The sequence below is a fragment of the Oryzias melastigma genome, linkage group LG16, assembly GCF_002922805.2.
Source record: "Oryzias melastigma strain HK-1 linkage group LG16, ASM292280v2, whole genome shotgun sequence".
Classification (NCBI taxonomy): domain Eukaryota; kingdom Metazoa; phylum Chordata; class Actinopteri; order Beloniformes; family Adrianichthyidae; genus Oryzias; species Oryzias melastigma.
This window is the reverse complement of record NC_050527.1, coordinates 26,366,777-26,385,199: the sequence shown is the minus strand read 5'-3', so window position 1 is coordinate 26,385,199 and position 18,423 is coordinate 26,366,777. Positions and strand designations below refer to the sequence as shown.

Below are 18,423 nucleotides of genomic sequence, written 5' to 3'. Positions count from 1 at the left end.
CGTAAACAAATACTGTAAGTACAACATCTGTCAACAAAATCCAGAGTTTTCCATTTCTGACAGTTTACAGCAGTTTTAGGAGGATGTAGCTCATGCGTCGTCCTTGTCCAGATTTAAGGGAGCACAAAGGAGGCAGGAACAGGTCAATTTCCCAGCTTTGCCTCATAGTGTGGGCATGCTGCACCGAGGAAGACTTTCAAAAGACAATCTGTAAAGAAAGGGCAGATAGCCCGGCCCATTACAAGGCCTCCAGAATTACATTTTCCTCAGATCCAGTGGGAGAGCCAATACCCTGCGCTCCTAGAGATGGAAACAATTTAGCCTCAGGCCGGCTAATTCTCTGATACAATACACCAACTGACAGGAAAGGTACAAACCTTTTTTACAACAAAAAAATGATCCCACTCAGTGATTTTCTGACATAACTCATGAGTTAGCCCCTCAGGCTTCAAGCAGACTGAAAACATCTGGATGTTTAACCTCTGCTGCAGCTCATGAGCATGTTTTAACCTCCACGCTTTTTCTTATGCTGACAAAGTGCTGCAGTTTGGCTCTTTTGAGCAAACAGAGCATTCAGCATTTTCACAGGAAAAAAATGGGGGCAAAAACTAGGAATTCAAGGGCAGTTGGATACCTGGGAGAGTACTCCAAAAGTGCAGAACAAATGTTATTATGTTAGATCAGCTGTTTCCTGACGGTGTATATGTGCTTCTGTTGATATCTGTTGAATGTTGCAGATGAATGAATTCATACACAGGCACTAAGCTCTTAACAAAAAGAACTAGGTCATGTTGGACAGTCTCCTTGGAGCTTATCACGGTCACAAATGTACATTTACAAAACAAAACAATAATGTTTTTGCAGGTTTAAACCACATTAGAGCAACTTTAGGAAAAAATGCAAACGTTAGCAGCAGATTTGATCCTTCTTTAAATGTGTGTTATTAAACTAATAAATCTTACAGCCTGCTACAGTCAGCTCACATAGAGTCTAGGATGCTATTAGGAGATCATGATGATATAATTTATGATGTGCTGTACTGTAAAGAGAGATTCCTTTGGATCTTTAAAGTAATTTAAGCGTTGCTCTGCATCTCTTCCTGACACTTTTGCCTCTGGTGAGATATTTCTCTGCTTTAAAGCTGATTTGCTAAGACTGCCCAGACTGCAGGCAATGCCAGCTGAACGTGATCAGACATGGAAGACCTTGCTTTTACATTTGCTGAGGCCAACCACTATTTTTACATGGTATATTTACTGTTTCTGTTCTGTTTCATTTCTTGTTTTTTAACACTGGAAGCCACATTCATACCCATTTTCTTTACTTGCACTCCAGTTAATCAAGAATAGGTCAGAATGTTGATGCCATACTATCACAACAAAAGTTTCTGATCAAACAGGATTTATTATAAAATGTTGGAACACCTTGTGGGATTGACAAAAAAAGTATTTATCTCTCTATTGTTAAGATTTAATGTAATAATTGGAGAACAATTTATTTTTGTTGGACATCATACACATCTTGCTGCCTTAATACCAAACAGCATTGATGCTACACAGCAGATGTGCCTTAATGGAAAAAAAAACTTTTTAAAAGGTGTATCTATTTTCAAAGTACTTCAAAATAGTAGTTTTTGTGTTCAGGTCTGGTACTTTTGGTATGTCAGAGGACTTTTATAAATGTGGTGTTTTTTTTGGTTTTGTATTGTTTTTCTTTTACTTTTATAGACTAAAAGAAAAGTTTTCTAAGTGTAAAACTAACTTTTATGCAAACTTATGAGATAATTTGATAAAACAAGTTAGAGATGAGTCGCCGAGATTTTGAGATGAATTTGAGCCGGGTCAAGAAAGCAGATCTAGTCTGGGGTTCTAGCTTGCCTGTTGACTACTTTTAGTTTTTTCACTCTGTAAATATTTCTAAAATGGCTAGAAGAAACGAAAAACGCCCACCACAAACTGATAGGATCAAATTCTTTAAAACATTCAAATGAAGTCAGCTCAGGAGTTTTATAAAGTTTTGTATCAGGGATGAACCAAAATGGAAATTTATGGCAGAAGCTGATTAAAACTTAAAACTCTTGGTTGAATACTAAATAGCTACCAAATATATTTTTTTCATATTGCATAAATAGTAATAATAAACAGTAAGATATTGTGGTCCACAGTATCGAACGCTGCGGACAACTCCGGCAAAAGTAACACAACATAGTTTCCATCATCAGTTGCCCGGAAGATATTAAAAACTTTCAGCAGTTCAGATTCTGTGCTGTGTAAGGTTTTAAAACTGGACTGGTTGGTCATCTAAATCCATGTATTCCAAGACCACCTTTGTGATTCTTTTTGCCCTGGCATGATCCTGTGCAAATGTTTTCATTTTTTCAAATACTTCGGGCACCGACGGAGTGCTGTTAGCTTTTCTTTTAGCTGCTGTTTTCGTCATGTTGTTCCGAGCGTTTCAAATAAAATGATTATTTGGTTCCAAATTATAAAGGCGATATAAAAACTATTTTTTTGTCTCTTTTAATCACTTTAAAGTGCCTTCACACTGCTGACAGTTTAAAGAAGGTGAAACATTGTTGATGTAGATTGATCACACAAACTTTGATTGTGTGATTGTGTCCCATGCCACTATTTGGCCTTACTTTAACCCTTTAACACCGGAGCTCCAGTGTTTATGGTCTTTGATTTACTGTAATTTTTCAACCGGTAACACGATAATTCCAGCAGATTCTGAAGGAGAAAAGTGGCGCGCCACATTTGGCCTTCATACCGAAGGCCGAATATGTTTTTTGGGGCAATATTTGGGCAAATGTGTTTGGTTACTGAATATATTCCTATTTTATATTTAGGTTTCTCCTGGATACAGGCTTCCTTTCTTGCAAGTTGTCAAAGTCAGGCAACTAGTTAACAAGAAAACATGTTTCAAGCTGTGCTAGCAGCACAGACCTGGCCCATAGATGCAATTAAATTGTTTGAAATGTTGTGTGGACAGATTAAAGGTTACTCGTTTCATCCAGAAACGAGGTTAGTTGGAAAGCCCAAATGTATTCAGGGTATAAATTGGTCATATGTCTAGCAGTGTTTATGCAGCAGATCTCATGGGAGTGTGGGGAGGTCTGAGGAATACAAATTTAGTGCTTGAAAATATGCGGTTGTGCAAAATGGTTTTATTTTTTTCCCTGCAGGTCGATCAATCCCAAACCAAATATAGTGCTGTTTAAAAAGAAATGTGGGCTGTGAAGCCAAAATTCATCTCCTTACTGGCTGTTTCTTTGCATCTTTCTGTGGAGCTGTTTGTGTTTTCAATAACACATTATTCAAAAACCCAAAAATCCAAGCAGTAGATTCGAGTTTGTTTTTTTTTTACCTGTTTAGGGTTTTAAGAAAATAATAGATTGTTGACAAACTGCAGCTTTTAAAGCAAATGTCTTTATTTTTGCAGCATTTTGTCAGAATTGTTCATTTCAATATAATCTTTTTGATAAATTTAAATAAAAATGAATGCTTTTTTCATGTTTTCATAAAATTAGAATCGTTTTCAGGTTGATCCTCATCATTTTTTTATCACAGCAGCTTAAATACTTTGCTCTCGTTTGGTTTTACATCCTAAATTTAACCGTAAGCTTATAAAATGAGGACAGGTTGAAGGATGAGTCGCAGTTTATCTCTTTCAGCCAAGAGGATTTTCATTTAGGTCAAAACTTTATATTTAAAGCAATATTATTAGACTTTGTTAAGACTGTGGGTAACCACTGAAGTGTGCACACAGGATGCATTACAGTCACATTTGCTTTTAGACCTTCAAGAAACAAGAAAGTGATGAGTGCAATTTCCTGCCAGCCTCATGAAAGCTGCATGACTCCAGTTTAAGGTTCTTTTAAAACTGGACCACTTGAAGATTTAAGCACAATGTCACCCAACAAGCCAATTACACTGTTTGATCCTGAGATTAAATGCTGAATGATTTTCCCACACATGAAACGAGGGTGGAATTAAATCCCTTCTTGTTTCAGCTTCAAAAGATATCAAGTAGGCCCATTTCTCCTCTTTTCTTCCTTTGTTCGGCACATGAAGAGCTTTGTCCCAGTTCTGCTGGATCTCTGTTACTCAGCGATAATGTGAAATGTCATTTCGGGTCTTATTTTTGTTATATCTGAAACGCTGAATGATGGATGGATGAATGCTTTTGGTTATTTTTCTGACTTCTCTCTTATTTTTTTGGTGAAACTTCTTGAAAGACCGACATGAAAGCTTGTTTCAGTTAGTGGGGCTTGAAAGCATCCCCCTGTGTTTGGAGCTGGGAAGATTTCCAAAAGCAGCAGAGTTACAGAAATTAGCGCTGCTGTTGTGGTGACTGAGTATGGGGGGGGGGGTGAGTGTTATTTCCTGTATTTTTAACCAGCACTCCATTCACTGAAGCCACGAGCTCGTCAAAGTGACAGCTCCATCGACAACACAATAGTGACACATTGAACCGAGGAGAATAATAACAGACTCCAACTGAAAAATAAGCTGCTTCAGTTGTTCTCTGGCAGCCACGTCATTAAAATTCTGAGGAAATAACAAGCTGAAAGACTTGAGAGCAATTACCAATCCTTGCATCTCCAAGAGAAGAGGAAGTGTTAATCTGTCCAGTTCAAAAGTTCAGCTGTCATTTTTTTAAAACATAAAGTGAATGTTTTGTAACATCACAGTGTAGGGATCCTTAAAAAAAGGAGCACCAGAAGATGTAAAATCAATATTAATGTGTCTAAAATGCACCTGTACAAATGTCTGAATCCATTTATCAAGCCGCTTTGTGTTCTGTGCGTCTCCCACCACTCTCATTGGAGTCATCCTCTGACAGGCTTCATTCCAGCAGTCTCTAGCCACAGGTTATTTGTCATTCCTCATTTTTTTTCTTTGATCCCGCTGCTTTCTGAGGCTCAGGCAACTCAAACCTTCACTGTCACCCCTCTGGTAATTAATAACAGGCTTCATCCTGGGGATTTCTTCTCATTTGTTTTCTTTTGTTCCACATAACCGCACAGCTGTGCCTCCACGAGGTTCACACTAATGGTTTTTCGGCAGGAAAATGCACGTAAATCCATAGTGGTGGTGGGGGGGCTCTCATGTGTTTGAGCCAGTGGACAAGGAGGCTTTATAATGTTCCAACGGTGTTAGTTTCAAAGAAAATACATTCTCTTTGTTAAAATATGAGGGCTATAATGTTTTCCAAAAAACACAAATTTCATTATTATGTCAACGCAAGCTGTTGCTTAGTTACATACAATCAAAAGGATCTATCCCTTCTTGTTGTGATCAATACTCTGTTGTTGTTTACTCTTCTTCTCTGCTTATTAATGAATAACAAGGTTTTAATCAGAGAGGAGGTATTAATCTGAAATTAATCGACTCTCAAAAAATACGAGGAGCAGAAAAGCATTAGCCGCATTTGCCGTTTTTGTCTGGGAATCCTGCCAGCTTGTGTAAACCAGGACTTCTGTTCAAATTTGTGCAGAGCATGTGGTGTTAAGTTGTGTCCAAAAAGGGAGATTCGCATAGAGAAAACAAAGGGAGGAGGGAAAATTGCCTCTAAATTGTACCACACTTAAGTTAATCACAGAAGGCTATACGCTGATGAAGAGAAGATCACTGTAAATGATTTATTGAGCAATTGTCAGATTTCCTGGAGTGGTTGACTGTGTCACAGTGATCCCATAATGCAAATGGCTTAGACAGTGGAAACCGGGCTTGTTCAAGCCAAACTGAACTTCAGCTCAGTCGTATGTTTTCATGCTGCTAATTCTGAGTGCTTTAGTTTGACAGGAACCGACTGCCAAGTCCAAGTCCATCTAACATGCAACGGGTGGGAGGATCAAACCTGGCAGTTCAGTTAGGGGCACTAAAGAACCAAAACTAAACCTAAGACATGTCCTAAAGACATGTCCACCAATGCAGTAATGATGTTCTTGGAGAGCCACGAAAACATCTACAGATACTGGCTGATACTGGCAGATATTAGCAGATTGTTGACGTAAGTAACAATAAGACATGTTTCATATCAGTTTCCATTAATATCCAAAAAAGTCCTTAAAAGTATTAAGTTGTATTCTAAGAGTTTGTGTCAAAGTTTGTTAAATAAAACAACAAAACTGCTCAGAATGAAACACTTTGCTGAGGTCTGTGCAGAATACGTTTCAGCGGCTCAAATGTTTAAATAAACAAGCAAATGCAGATTGTGCAAATGTCAGGAGTGGAAAAATAGGATTAATTCAGCACCAGTTGTATGTATTTCTATAGGAAACAATGTGTGCAAGATTTTGTTAAATGCACTCACTACTCTTCAGTTACAGCACTTTATTTGGGCTTTTTCCATTTTGTAGGGCTGTTCCAAAATGCAGTGTCCTTGAAATTTCTCTAAAGTCTCTGAGAAAAAGACTGTTCATCGATGCCCAGTAGACTGGGAAATATAGACCACAATGCATTGAAGGATTTGTCATTTTAAATTATTTTTTTATGCATTATCCAAGATTTCATTATCAGAATACAGTGAAGTTATAAACAGTTTTTGTAAAATGTTCATACAGTGGGGCAAAAAAGTATTCAGTCAGTCACCAATTGTGCATCTTCTCCCACTTAAAAAATGAGAGGTCTGTCAATTTCATTACATGTATACCTCAACTATGAGAGACAAAATTAGGAAAAATATCCAGAATATCATATTGTCTGATTTTTAAAGAATTTATAGTGGATTATGGTGGAAAATAAATATTTTCTTACCTACAAACGAGCAAAATTTCTGTCTTTCGCAGACCTGTAAGAGGATCCACTGTCCTCCACTCGTTACCTGTATTAATGGCACCTGTTTCAACTCCTTATCTATACAAAAGACACCTGAACACAACCTCAAACAGTCACACCGAACAGGCCAAGACCAAAGAGCTGTCTAAGGACACTAGAAAAAAAAATGTTGACCAATGGCAAAACCTGACTGTACACAATAGCAGCCTCAATATTTACATAAAAAACTTTATTTTTTCCAATTGATGTGTCTCAAATATTTCAATAGAATTTAAACATATTTGTGCTTTGAAAAACACATATCTCCTTTCTCAGACTTCCAGAAGAATTGAAATTTTTGGATTTTTCTGTCTAAAAACTGAAGCCCACCCATTTAAACACAATGTTCTCATCTTGGTGCAGACTAGCCCTCAAAACTGCTGCACTCAGGTTCCATACAGCAGTTTGGATAAATGCAGAAGCATGTGGTGTGCATGTGGAGACTGCTTTAGAGCACAGACAACACGTAAAGCTACTGTAGCTACACCTCTGGCTTTCTCAAAATAAACCCAGCAAACATTGAGGTCACACCATTCCTGGAAATATGTAATGTAGCTCAAATTCACGACCTCCTGCTCTGCTGGAGGAGCCTCTCAGGTGAGAGTTCTGTTCATGTCTGCTCAGTGTCACAGGCACAAATGCTGGTTTCTATTAGCCTGTTTTTTGGCTCTCGGACTCCAGCTCTATTTGATGTTTATTCCCCACATCACAAAAATGACTTCAAATCTGTCTTTACTTAAAATCACCTAAATGAAAAAGATCGCTTGTATTTGTGATGAAAATAAACTTTTCTCTGGATGTGTTCAAGCAGCCGTCGATGACAAACTCCAGCTTTTTAAAATCTGACATTTTGTCGTAGAACACGACACTGGACTGAAACAGACAGAGTTCATTTTCATTAGGTAAACGAGGATGCACGGTCGGTGTGGCGGGAACGCCAACAGTGATTTGATTCCATTCATGAACAGTTTCAAATCACAAACCCACTTATCCTGTAATTGTAGCTGTGAGGTTCCTGCCAGGAGACGCATAAATGTTTGTTAAAAAGGTTCTGAACGCGGAGCAAAGAGCCGCTCAACCAAACACTCACAAACCTTCGTTATTGCTTTTAATTACACAAATTACATCTGCCCCGACGGTATGGATTTTAAGCAGCTCCAAAAGGTGCACATGCATTACACGGTTATTTTGCTCACATGCAGTTAACACAATGTGGGGTTGCAAAAACTGAAAAACAAGTAAAAGAGTAGCAATTGTGAGTGAATACAAACTGTGAGACTGCATTTCTGCACTATGGACACTTGAGTGACAATCAATGACAAATTCAGTGTAGTCTGAATGTTCTGGAGCATGTGACCTTTTTTATATTTCAATGCAGCTCTAAGATGGTTTTGGCAACAATAACTATTATTATTGGCTAATAGTAATGATTGCCACCATCTGTCTCATACCAGCGCACGACCTTTCAGCTAATTTCTGTCGTGTCATGCAAACCTGTCGAGCAGTAAAAAGGCTGTGTGTAATTTAGTACACTCTGGTCCAGTAGGTGGCAGTATGCACATGTTTCATTTAGGATTTGGACCTGCAACAATCAAGAGAAGAAGAAAATGTATGGGTACATTTGTGAAACAGATCAAAGAACTTTAAAACTGTGATTAGAATAACTCAAGAGTCTGTTCTTGACTTTTCAGGAGAAAAAAGTATGTCGGTTTAGAGACTGTGGTGCGTTGTATTTTTTTAACCCATGTGAGATACCTCTCAATGGATTAAGGACATCATTAGGACCTGTGCTAGGCAATGCTCTAAGTCCCCCATGACAGGTATAGGCAACTCCAGGCCTCAAGGGCCGCAGTATCTGCATGATTTGTGGATTTCCAAGCCCTACTTCTGACTGATTACCTGGTTCAGGTGTGTCCAGCCAACTAGAGCATGCTAGATCAGGGTATGTTGAAAAACATACAGGAATGTGGGCCTTGAAACATTCCTGTTTGTAAACAGGAATGCCCTAGAAAGCTTTAGTTTATCTTGTTCTCAAAGCTTTTTCGTGATCACATATAGCTGAAAGTTGTAATTATGAATTCATATTAATAATCAGTTTCCCGCTAGAAAAAAAAAAGAGTATTTTATCTTGACATGGATAAATCCGTTTTAATGAGATACCGTCCCGTTATCAGGAAAAAATATATATTTTTTATGATCAAATGACTCGTGATGAAAATGGGTTTGAAAATGTAAGTCATAGAAATTCATAGATGCAAGTCAGAAGTGGGAAGATGCCATCTTCTCTTCTTCTGTACCTGAGTCTGGGCGGAGCAGATCAGAGAGCATGCGCTCTTGGGCTGTTGTGACATCACAATGGCGCATTAATTCAAAAAGTGTCTTTGCAACAGTTTAAATGATTTAAAAGCAGAAATACTCAGATATGCTAAAATGAAATCATTCATAATCACATTTATTCATTTATTCTCTTTCACAAGATAAAGGCCACACGTACATCTCAAAAACTTTTATTCGATTTATTTTAACTATTTTCATTCATTAGTCACATTTTATTCTGTAATAAAAACATACATAATTAAGAGAGGTAAATCAAGCCAAAAAACTAAAACAAAGAACTGAGAAGAGGCTAAAGGCAGTGGACCTTCAAACAAGAGGGTTACAAGAACACAGCAGGTTTTACTGGTAATGGATAAAGAAGTTCCAGTCAACAACCAATTTGAGGTAATAAACTATTTTCTGGACACATCCAACAGAAAGTTAATGTTGTGACAAAGAACAAAACAAAATCATGAAAAGAACAGTGGGATGAAAGAGAGTCTTAAATAGAGGAGCGCGCAGGTGTTCAGAATGAGCAATCAGGCAGGTGAATGTGGGGCAGAATCATGACAGCTCGCAATGAACCACTGGATTCTGTTGTGGGGAAACGCAGCTTTGCGCTGATATGCAACACTTTTTAGTAGGAAAGAGTTTACGCAGTCAACTTTAACCAGCAGAATCTGTTGGAGCTATAGCAATGACTTAAACGGTTGAAGAGTTTCAGTATTTCAAAGAACGGGTGTTGTCTCCTTTCTATCCAAGCCTGCTCCAGAATTAAATGGTTAAGGGCGGAAATAGAACCAGTCATGGTAATTAAAGCAGACATTAATTAATCTCGTTTAATGTCACTGATTTTGCATGCAAACCACTGCACACACAGAAAACCCATTTACATACAGCGGTCATGGTAAACGAAGTCCTTGCTGATAAAAACAGTGACGAGACTTATTACAAACCAGCATTTTAAATTAAGAATTAAATCTAAGAAGTTTGTTTAACTATTTAATCTTCCAGAAATAAACTAATGCTTCTTTTTTTAAGATTATGAAACCAGGTTGATAAAACCACGCTGCCCTTTCCAAGCTAGGAGGAGGTAGAGTTTAGATTCTGAACATCGGTCTTCCTCAGATCACCTCCATATTCACAAGACTTGATATAAAGCCTTGTCCTGGAGTAAAACAATAGCGTGGCAACAAGAAAAGAACCTCATGAATTTAAACACAAAAGCTGCTGATGATTCGTGTCAAGAGACAAGAGGTTTACTCAGCACTGAACGCACTGACGCACAAAAACAAATGTCAGCAGCTACACAATCACAGAGCAGCCCGAAGCCGGCTTCTCTGATCAAATAACAGATGATATCATGGAAGACCCTGTTAGGGCTCTTGAGCTTCATCATAAATGATGCATACACAAAGGAGGAGGACGTCTTCCTCCTTCAGATCACACCATTAGTTGAATTACGGAAAAGGAATTAGATTTCAAAATAAAACGAATGAGGTTAAGATTTAGAAAAAGATCTTTATTTTTTCAATTAAGTCAGAGAACATATATTTTCTGCAGTTAATCACACCAAGTGAGAATTAAAAACAAGTCCAACAAGGATTCATTAAAACCTCCTAAAGCATGGCCGCACGCTCTTTTAACACTTTACAACGCTTTAGACAATCACATGCCAAAACAGTGTACAAACAAAGAATGAAGCTGTCTCAAATTGTGAGTGAAATGGTATAAATATTTTATACATAAATGGGGAATAGATTAGTCAGTCTTTCATCAAAGGAGAAAATGTTTTCAGAAGCAGAAGTTTGGGAATCCTTTGTCTCATTTCTAATTAGTTAGCTAATGTGTCAGTGTGTGAAAATGGTAAGAAAAAAAAATCACATCAAGCAGGAAATTAGTTGAAAATATTGAATATTTGTGATGGTTCAGATCTGTATTTAGAAATATTTGTGAATCTAATTGCCTTCTTGGCTTGAAGGCCGTAAAACTTGATTCCATTTTTCACAATACATGTTAAAAACAGCAATGATTGCTTGTTTTTAAACATTTACAACTGCAGCACCTTGTTTTCAATCTTTCAGCTGTTTTATTCTTACATTATTTAGTGGATGTATGAACAAATCAATGAATATCTGTGTCATTTGAGTCATTGTTTCTATGGCAACCATTCTAGCCAATCAAGAGTGAGCTTGTTGGAAGGCCACAGCTCTACCACTTAAAAGCAGGCCACACAAAATCCATCAAACATTTCAAAAGTTGGACGTGGGGGTCAGCAGGCTCCACCTACTTTTATTGAGGCATTTGATTGGTCTGTTTATAACTTGAATAACTTGAGCTACAGAAAAAAAAAAAACTGAAAAATTTAGAGTTTTCAAAAACAAGATATCGAGGGGGAATTGTTATTCTGACTGATAGAATGACTAAATAATAGCTGTCTATATTTGATTTTAAGTCATTTTAAAAAGGTCTTAAAAAGACTTTAAGTCAGCTTTGATAAACCTGTAGAGTTTTAAAGCTGATTTTCTTCAGCTCAGAATCAGCCTGTTTACACTCTGTGTGTAAACACTACTACTAATTCAAAGAACGTCAATGAGCTAAAGCGCTAGTGGTAAGGGGTTAATACCAATAATTTTTCCAATTTCTGAATCGATATGTAATATTTGTGTATTTGTTCACTAAACACAAGACAAATATGTGGTCTCAACTTCTTTAGTAATTTTCTCTTGCTATAAATTTAACAGACGACGTCTTCACAGACGACCATCAGTCTATCTTGACTATAAGCATGGCAGAATGACTTCAGAAAACAGGTGTGTGAAGGTGTTCCAGGGAATGATGGGAAAGTACACCTGGTGTCACGTCTGACGGCTCTGGTGCTCAGGAGACTCCTGCTCCTTCATCTGCTATAACCTTTACCTTATTTTTAAAGACAACGCCATGCCAAATCTGAGCGACCTGACCTTGTTGGAGAAGTGAAGTGCTCATTCGCAGGTCACCATGAAATATGAAGCAGCACATCCAGAGCCTCCATGCTGTTATCACTCTCACCATTGTCACCCTATTTCATTTCTACCTTACCACTGACCTTCATTCTACAATGCATCCAGCTGACGTAAAACCTTTCCTGTCCTTTCTGCATGGATGATGAACGCCCCACCTGTCCTCTTCACCCAGCACAAACACAGGAGGGGGCGGAGTGTGGAGACTGCCATAGTCTTCCTCTCCTCTTCCTGAAACTGACAGTGGACTCTTCAATTATTCACACTTTGAATAATGTCGTTCTCCGTCTCTGTCCGAGCTTATCCTGGCCGGCGATCCTTATCTGAAGGCTGAGTAATGGCAGAGTCAATGAAAGGTGGCAGGATTTCAAAAGAGCATCTCTGCCGTTGTTTTTGCACGTGTAAGCCGAGCAACACCACAGTTCAGAGTCCAGATGAGACGGTGATAAAAGGTTTTAGTGTAAAGAGCGTCACAGACAGTTTGAGATCTAGAACTCATTTAAATATGTGCTGCACGAACAAGTCAAACACTCATTAAGGCCTAAATTAATGTTGCGGATGTGTTAAAGACTGGTAGCATTTTTTGTCCTTGCTATCAGTTGGTGCCACTTTAGCTCTGATGAACTTAGCTTTGGCTTTGTACTTGGAACTGGTTTTTGTGGCTTGCTTTGCTGTGAACTATTCACATCAGCATTTCTTCACTTGTTTTAAACTCTAGTTTAAGGTTCCTAGTCACTCATTTCATACTATAGCCACAGGGGAAACGGTAAAGTTGAATCTGACAACATATCTGTCTGAACTTTGGGGATAGGAAACTGTGGAGAGAAATTTCAGGTTTTGTTGTTAAATGATCAAAAACAAGAATGAATTTTTATGCTTTTTATGTCGTTTATATTATATTATGATGGTGATTTAATACAAATATTAAAATGTTTATACATCCAGTAAAAAGACAGAAACAAATATTATATTAAAAAGGAATAATTGTGGTTCGATTCGTGAATCGTTGAACTTGATTCATTAATCGAATGGGATCGCCATCTTAGCAACGATCCACAGCCCTAATATAGACCTATATTTCACTTTTCCACTGCAAGTAACGTGCACTTTACAGTCAGCATAGAAGCTGTGCAAAATCAATCATGTCTGCAAAACTTTGATGTTCTTACTGTGCTGAGTTACAACTTAAAGTTGCTTTTACAATTCAAATTAAATTAGCCTTACTGTAAAGTAATATATAACTATTAGAATGTAAATAAATACAAACACTAAAACAAAAAAAGTACAAAATATGATACAGTCGCTTTTTTTTGTTCATCAAAATTAAGTAACAGCGAACTAAGAGAGGTCACTCTGGTGTCTTGATGGAGCTGATAAAGCGAGACAAAATAACATTTGTGAATCTTGATTCTGCGAGTCTGGTTGAGTTTGGTCAGCAATGCTCATCATACATACACATAAACTGGACAAGAGCTACACCCCTGCCCAAGCTGGATTACTTTTGTTGCAGTGCCACAACTATTGTGTTAGTGGTTAACCATTTAAAGTGGTTAAAGTGAAAATGCTGTGATAGAAGTGCATGCTGGACACAAGAAAGGTGTTATATGGATTGATTTATTCTGGATTTGACCCACTGATCTGCCTTTTCTCATCTTTCTTTGCCACAAACAACCCGTCTCTTTTTTGCCTTTGCTGCTGTGATATATGCTGTTCTATTGTCGTTGATAGTAGGGATGTCCCGATCAGGTTTTTTTGGGCCCGATCCGTTTCCGAGTCATTTGATTTTGTGCATCTGCCGATACCGAGTCCCGATCCGATACTTTTATAAGACATTTAAAACATGAATAAATTGAAGAAACAGATTAGTGTTGTCCCTCATTTATATTTCAATAACCTTCTTTTATCAATAAAAACTTAAATAAAACACTTCTGTGAAGTAGCTTTAATAAACAAGTAAAAATACAGCAAATATAAACTAGAAAAAAAATACAATTTTCTTGTTATATAAGTGATAATTAGTCATGTGATAAAGTTTAGTGACTTTAGCTTTAACATCTTTAGAGCTATTGAACATTTTTGACCAAATGTGATTCCTGTTCTCATTTAAAATTCTTAAAAATAAATTATGACTTTGTTTTAGCATAAAATTTGATGAGTGTTCATGAATAGCTGATATCATTATTAGTTTTAATTTATTAGTTTTATTTATTTAGTTATTTTTAAGATTATGTGCTTATTTTTTAAGTTCTTAAGACATCACATTTTTGGTTTTATTACCACAGTAGTTAATTTTCTTAACTGTTATTTCTCTGTCAGATAAATAAAACAGGCATATCAAAGGACAGCTCGGGTCCTAAGGAGTTAAATCACGGCGCTAGCATGTAGCAGTTAGCAGCTGAAGAGCTTCACATTAAAAAGAAAAAAAAACTCTGTCTCTTTCTGTTGGAATACCTTTAGAGGTTGTTGTTTGAGTTATGACAAACCAATAGAGACATTTGCTGTCAGTTTAAAGCGTTTTTAAAAGAGTTGTTGGTCCCGGAAGTTAGCTTTCTAGCTAGCTTTGTTTACAAGTTAGCCTTCTGCTTGAGCTGCTGGCGTTTTCTGCTGCGTTTTCTGGTGATGACATTTTGTGATCTTTTCATGACATGCAGACTTGGAGTGGAGTATTTATCCGTAATGATAAGATGAAATAAAAAGCTCTGATCATAATGAGAATAAATAAAATATCCAATCCTGATCGGACAAACTAAAGGAGTCCGATTCCGATCGAGTCCCAAATCACGTGATCGGCCCCGATTTCCGATCACGTGATCGGATCGGGACATCCCTAGTTGATAGTGCATGTGATGTGCACTGCGGTCGACCAGTCCATTCAAGAACCTCACAGAAGTTTTGCCTTAAATAAAAACTAGTTTTTCATCTAGTAAAGTGTGGATTGACCCGACCAGAATGAACTTTGTTCTTGTTTTTGTCAAAGAAAACCTTTTCTTCTGTGTCCAGAGTATTAACCAACCTTTTCTCTGTTACAACTATTAGATTTTAATCACAAAAGAAAAATGATTCTAACATTTTGTTTAAGACTTTGCTGATAAGTTTTGTTGAATTTTTCTAAAATGTTTGCAGCAACGAGTTAAATATTGAGCATAATACTTTGGTTTAGAATTTAAACCAGTTTCTGTCCAGTTAAATGAAACACTGATATTTTTGTGTTAAGTAAACAAGGTAAATCTTTAGGATTAACAGTCCAAGTTTTAGGTCATTGCTTTGATTTTCCCAGCCACGCTGTTTTTTCTAATTGTGCAGTTAAACGCTGTAGACTAGAGGGAGGTTCTGGCAGTCATATTTATGAGGGTACCAGCCTGACAGCGAGGAACTCAGTTTAACATTAAGCAGACCCGTGTGACTGCTGTGAAAGGTGGGAACGTGGTGATTTATAGAGATTTTCAAAGCACATTATCAACCAGAAATGAGAGACATTCTTCAACAAGACAAGAAAATACTGGCTCCCCTGTACTTCCGTTCAGAACGAACGTTGAACAGAAAAAAACGTGTCATGAAAGACAGATCCCACCAGTGACACACAGTAAAAAAATTACATCTACGGGGATCAACGCATCAATTTATGCTCCGTCAAAACCTCTCTAACATCCATCTGTCCGTCTTCTATTCCTACTTACTCCTATGCTGGATCACAGAAGTTAATAGAATCTGTCCCTGCAACTTCAATACAAAGGTTCGCTCAGGACAGCTCATCAGTCCATTGTAATTAGTGCCAAATATATGTTAAAAAAGGTCTTTAAATTAAAAAATATGCAATCACTTTTGCAAAATAAAAGTGTAAAAACATGTTCTGTCAGTGCAGCTATAACAATAACTTGCTCAAGTAAAGATAGCAATCAGGCCGCCGTAATTCAGTCAAACGGCGGACATTACTCATAGCCAGATAATTAGATTTTGAGTGGGCATTTAAAGGCCCAAAGGCTTCCCAGAACTTGGAACTGGCATCCATTAGATTGAGTAGATTTTAATCTTTGATATTGGCAATGCCCCGAGACTGACAGCAGGGGGTGGGGGGGTGTACACTCACATCTTATGACTAATTTGTGTAAGAACAGTTTAAGAAAAGCAACAAACACAATCTTCAGCTGATAGCCGTGTCCTGTGGGCCGTATGTTGAGCTAATTAATTCATAAAAGTGAACTCCAGGAGAACATCTGTTTATAAATGGGATTTTTTTTTAAGTGAATTGTTAAAGATGACAAATTTTGGAAGTACTGAGAAGTTGAATGTACCAGAACATTTACAATAGGGATAGTTTTAATGTAAAATGCAAAATACACAGTATATTTTCTTCCTTGATTACTTGAGTAATAGTTATGACAGAAACTGCAGTATTTGTTTAAAGAAATCTATAATTACCATATTTTCCACACTGCAGGGTGCACTGGATTATAAAGTGCACCATCAATTAACAATCTCTTTTTGACTTTATGTTATATATAAGGCACACTGAACTATTGGGCACATCAAGTGAGACAAAAGAATCAGAGAAAAGTCCATCAATCAGACTGTTAAAGCACTTTAGAACTTCTTTGTAATATTTAAGAATATTCATGATACCTTAAACGTCCAATCTCATTTGCAACATGTAAAAACGACAGTCAGCCATGTTAGCGTATTTACAAACGCTTTGACAGTGCACCGTGTACCTCTTAAAATCCCTTCAACATCATTGAACACAACCAGAATTAGTCTTAAGGCTCTGGATTATTAGCTGAACTGTTGTTTTTTGTATTTTTACTTAAAGCCTTTAAGTGTCATGATAGCTGAGGGAGGCATAGCAGACCCAGAAGCCAATAACCTGGAAGGATCACGGAAAACAGAATGGAGGATCGTAAGTTTTTATTGTCTGGTGGGTATCTGGTGAACCGAAGCAGAAGCTCTTGGGCTGTTGGATGTAGCAGACCAGAACTTGAATGAAAGTGAGTGAAACCAAGGAGGGGAGGAAGGAAGTTCAGGATGTAGTAAATGGAGTTGACGGCAGTGTGGCGTGGAAACATGGCGTGACTATTACGTGAGTTCTTGGTTGGAACCAGACAGTGGCTGTGGTATGTCCAGGTCGGAAGTCGTGAGTTTCAGGAAAAACTTGAGGCAAAAACTTCATTGGCTTTTAGAATTATCAGAAGTACAAGCCAAGTACTGCACCAGAGAAAGCATCGAACTGGCGATGAATACTGGAGCTGGCACATCCTAAATAGTGGTCCAGAACTGATGGGGTGATTGTCGACAGCTGAGTCCACAGGAATATGAGGTGCCATGACATTAAGTGTGCCTTATAGGGTAGAAATGTGGTGAAAAATTTGTAGTAAAATTGCTTAAAATGCCTAAGGCATGCCAATTTTACAAAAATATTTCATGCGTTGCTCAAATATGAGCTAAACTCCAAATTAGCCCAAAAAACTTTAGTAGATGGCAAATTAGCCAAAAAGAAAATCTAGCACATTGCTTAAATACTAGCTAAGCTCCAAAATGGAATAAAATTCCTCATTATATTGAATTAGTCAAAAACGTTAGCATGTTGCTAAAATAGAAGCTAAACTCTAAATAAGCCTCGAAAACCTCAGTATATAACAAATTAGCCAAAAACGTTAGCATGTTGCTAAAATTTTAGGTAAACTCCAAATTTTTTGAAAGTTACTGTAAAAGATGAAAACACGGCCCATGAGTACTTCCCTAAATATGCAGACACCCTTTCATTCCTCCCACTTTCAGGTGATTCAGAACTCTACAGTTTACTGTTAGCACCATAGCAAACCGCATCTGTCCTGTAGGAATTCTCCTCTGCCAGGAAACAGAAGTAACAGAAAGCATTAACTGTGTGTGATTCATATCTGCAGCCTCACCACATTTGCTTTAATTTTCTAAAACTTCTAATTGCAGCCTACAGAACAAAACACTAAAACTTTTAACTGCGAGCTGTTAACTTTTCCTGGGAACGCCTGCTGAGAGCCTCTTTGCTTAGTGATAAACATAAAAGCAATCCTACTTTAATTCCATTTTGGTGGAAAAAAGGATCCCAAGTCAGTCAGTAAAAATTCAGTTTTTTCCTAATGTTATGGACCAAGATGGCTTAGTGAAAGGAGCTCATTCGGGACAAAAAATGGACCGTTTGGCTTTTATCCTGGGCCGAACCGATACTTTTGAAATGGTTCTAGTGCCTAATCGGTGCGTTAAAAAACAAAACAAACACAGTCATTTTCCCCAAAACATTAAACCGTGATAAA

The 18,423-nt window shown here is 37.5% G+C and overlaps 1 long non-coding RNA gene across 5 annotated transcripts in view; it reads left to right on the top strand.

Moving 5' to 3' along the window:
• Window positions 1-18,423, top strand: part of LOC118599870 — a 96,406-nt gene that overhangs the window by 13,360 nt on the left and 64,623 nt on the right. Inside the window, exon 3 of one of the 5 annotated variants that reach the window (XR_004949405.1) lies at window positions 5,800-6,130. The exons of the other annotated variants lie outside the window; for them this stretch is intronic. This is a non-coding gene — a long non-coding RNA (uncharacterized LOC118599870). Of the gene's footprint in view, window positions 1-5,799; window positions 6,131-18,423 lie in introns of those variants that run through there. 5 annotated transcript variants of the gene reach the window in all.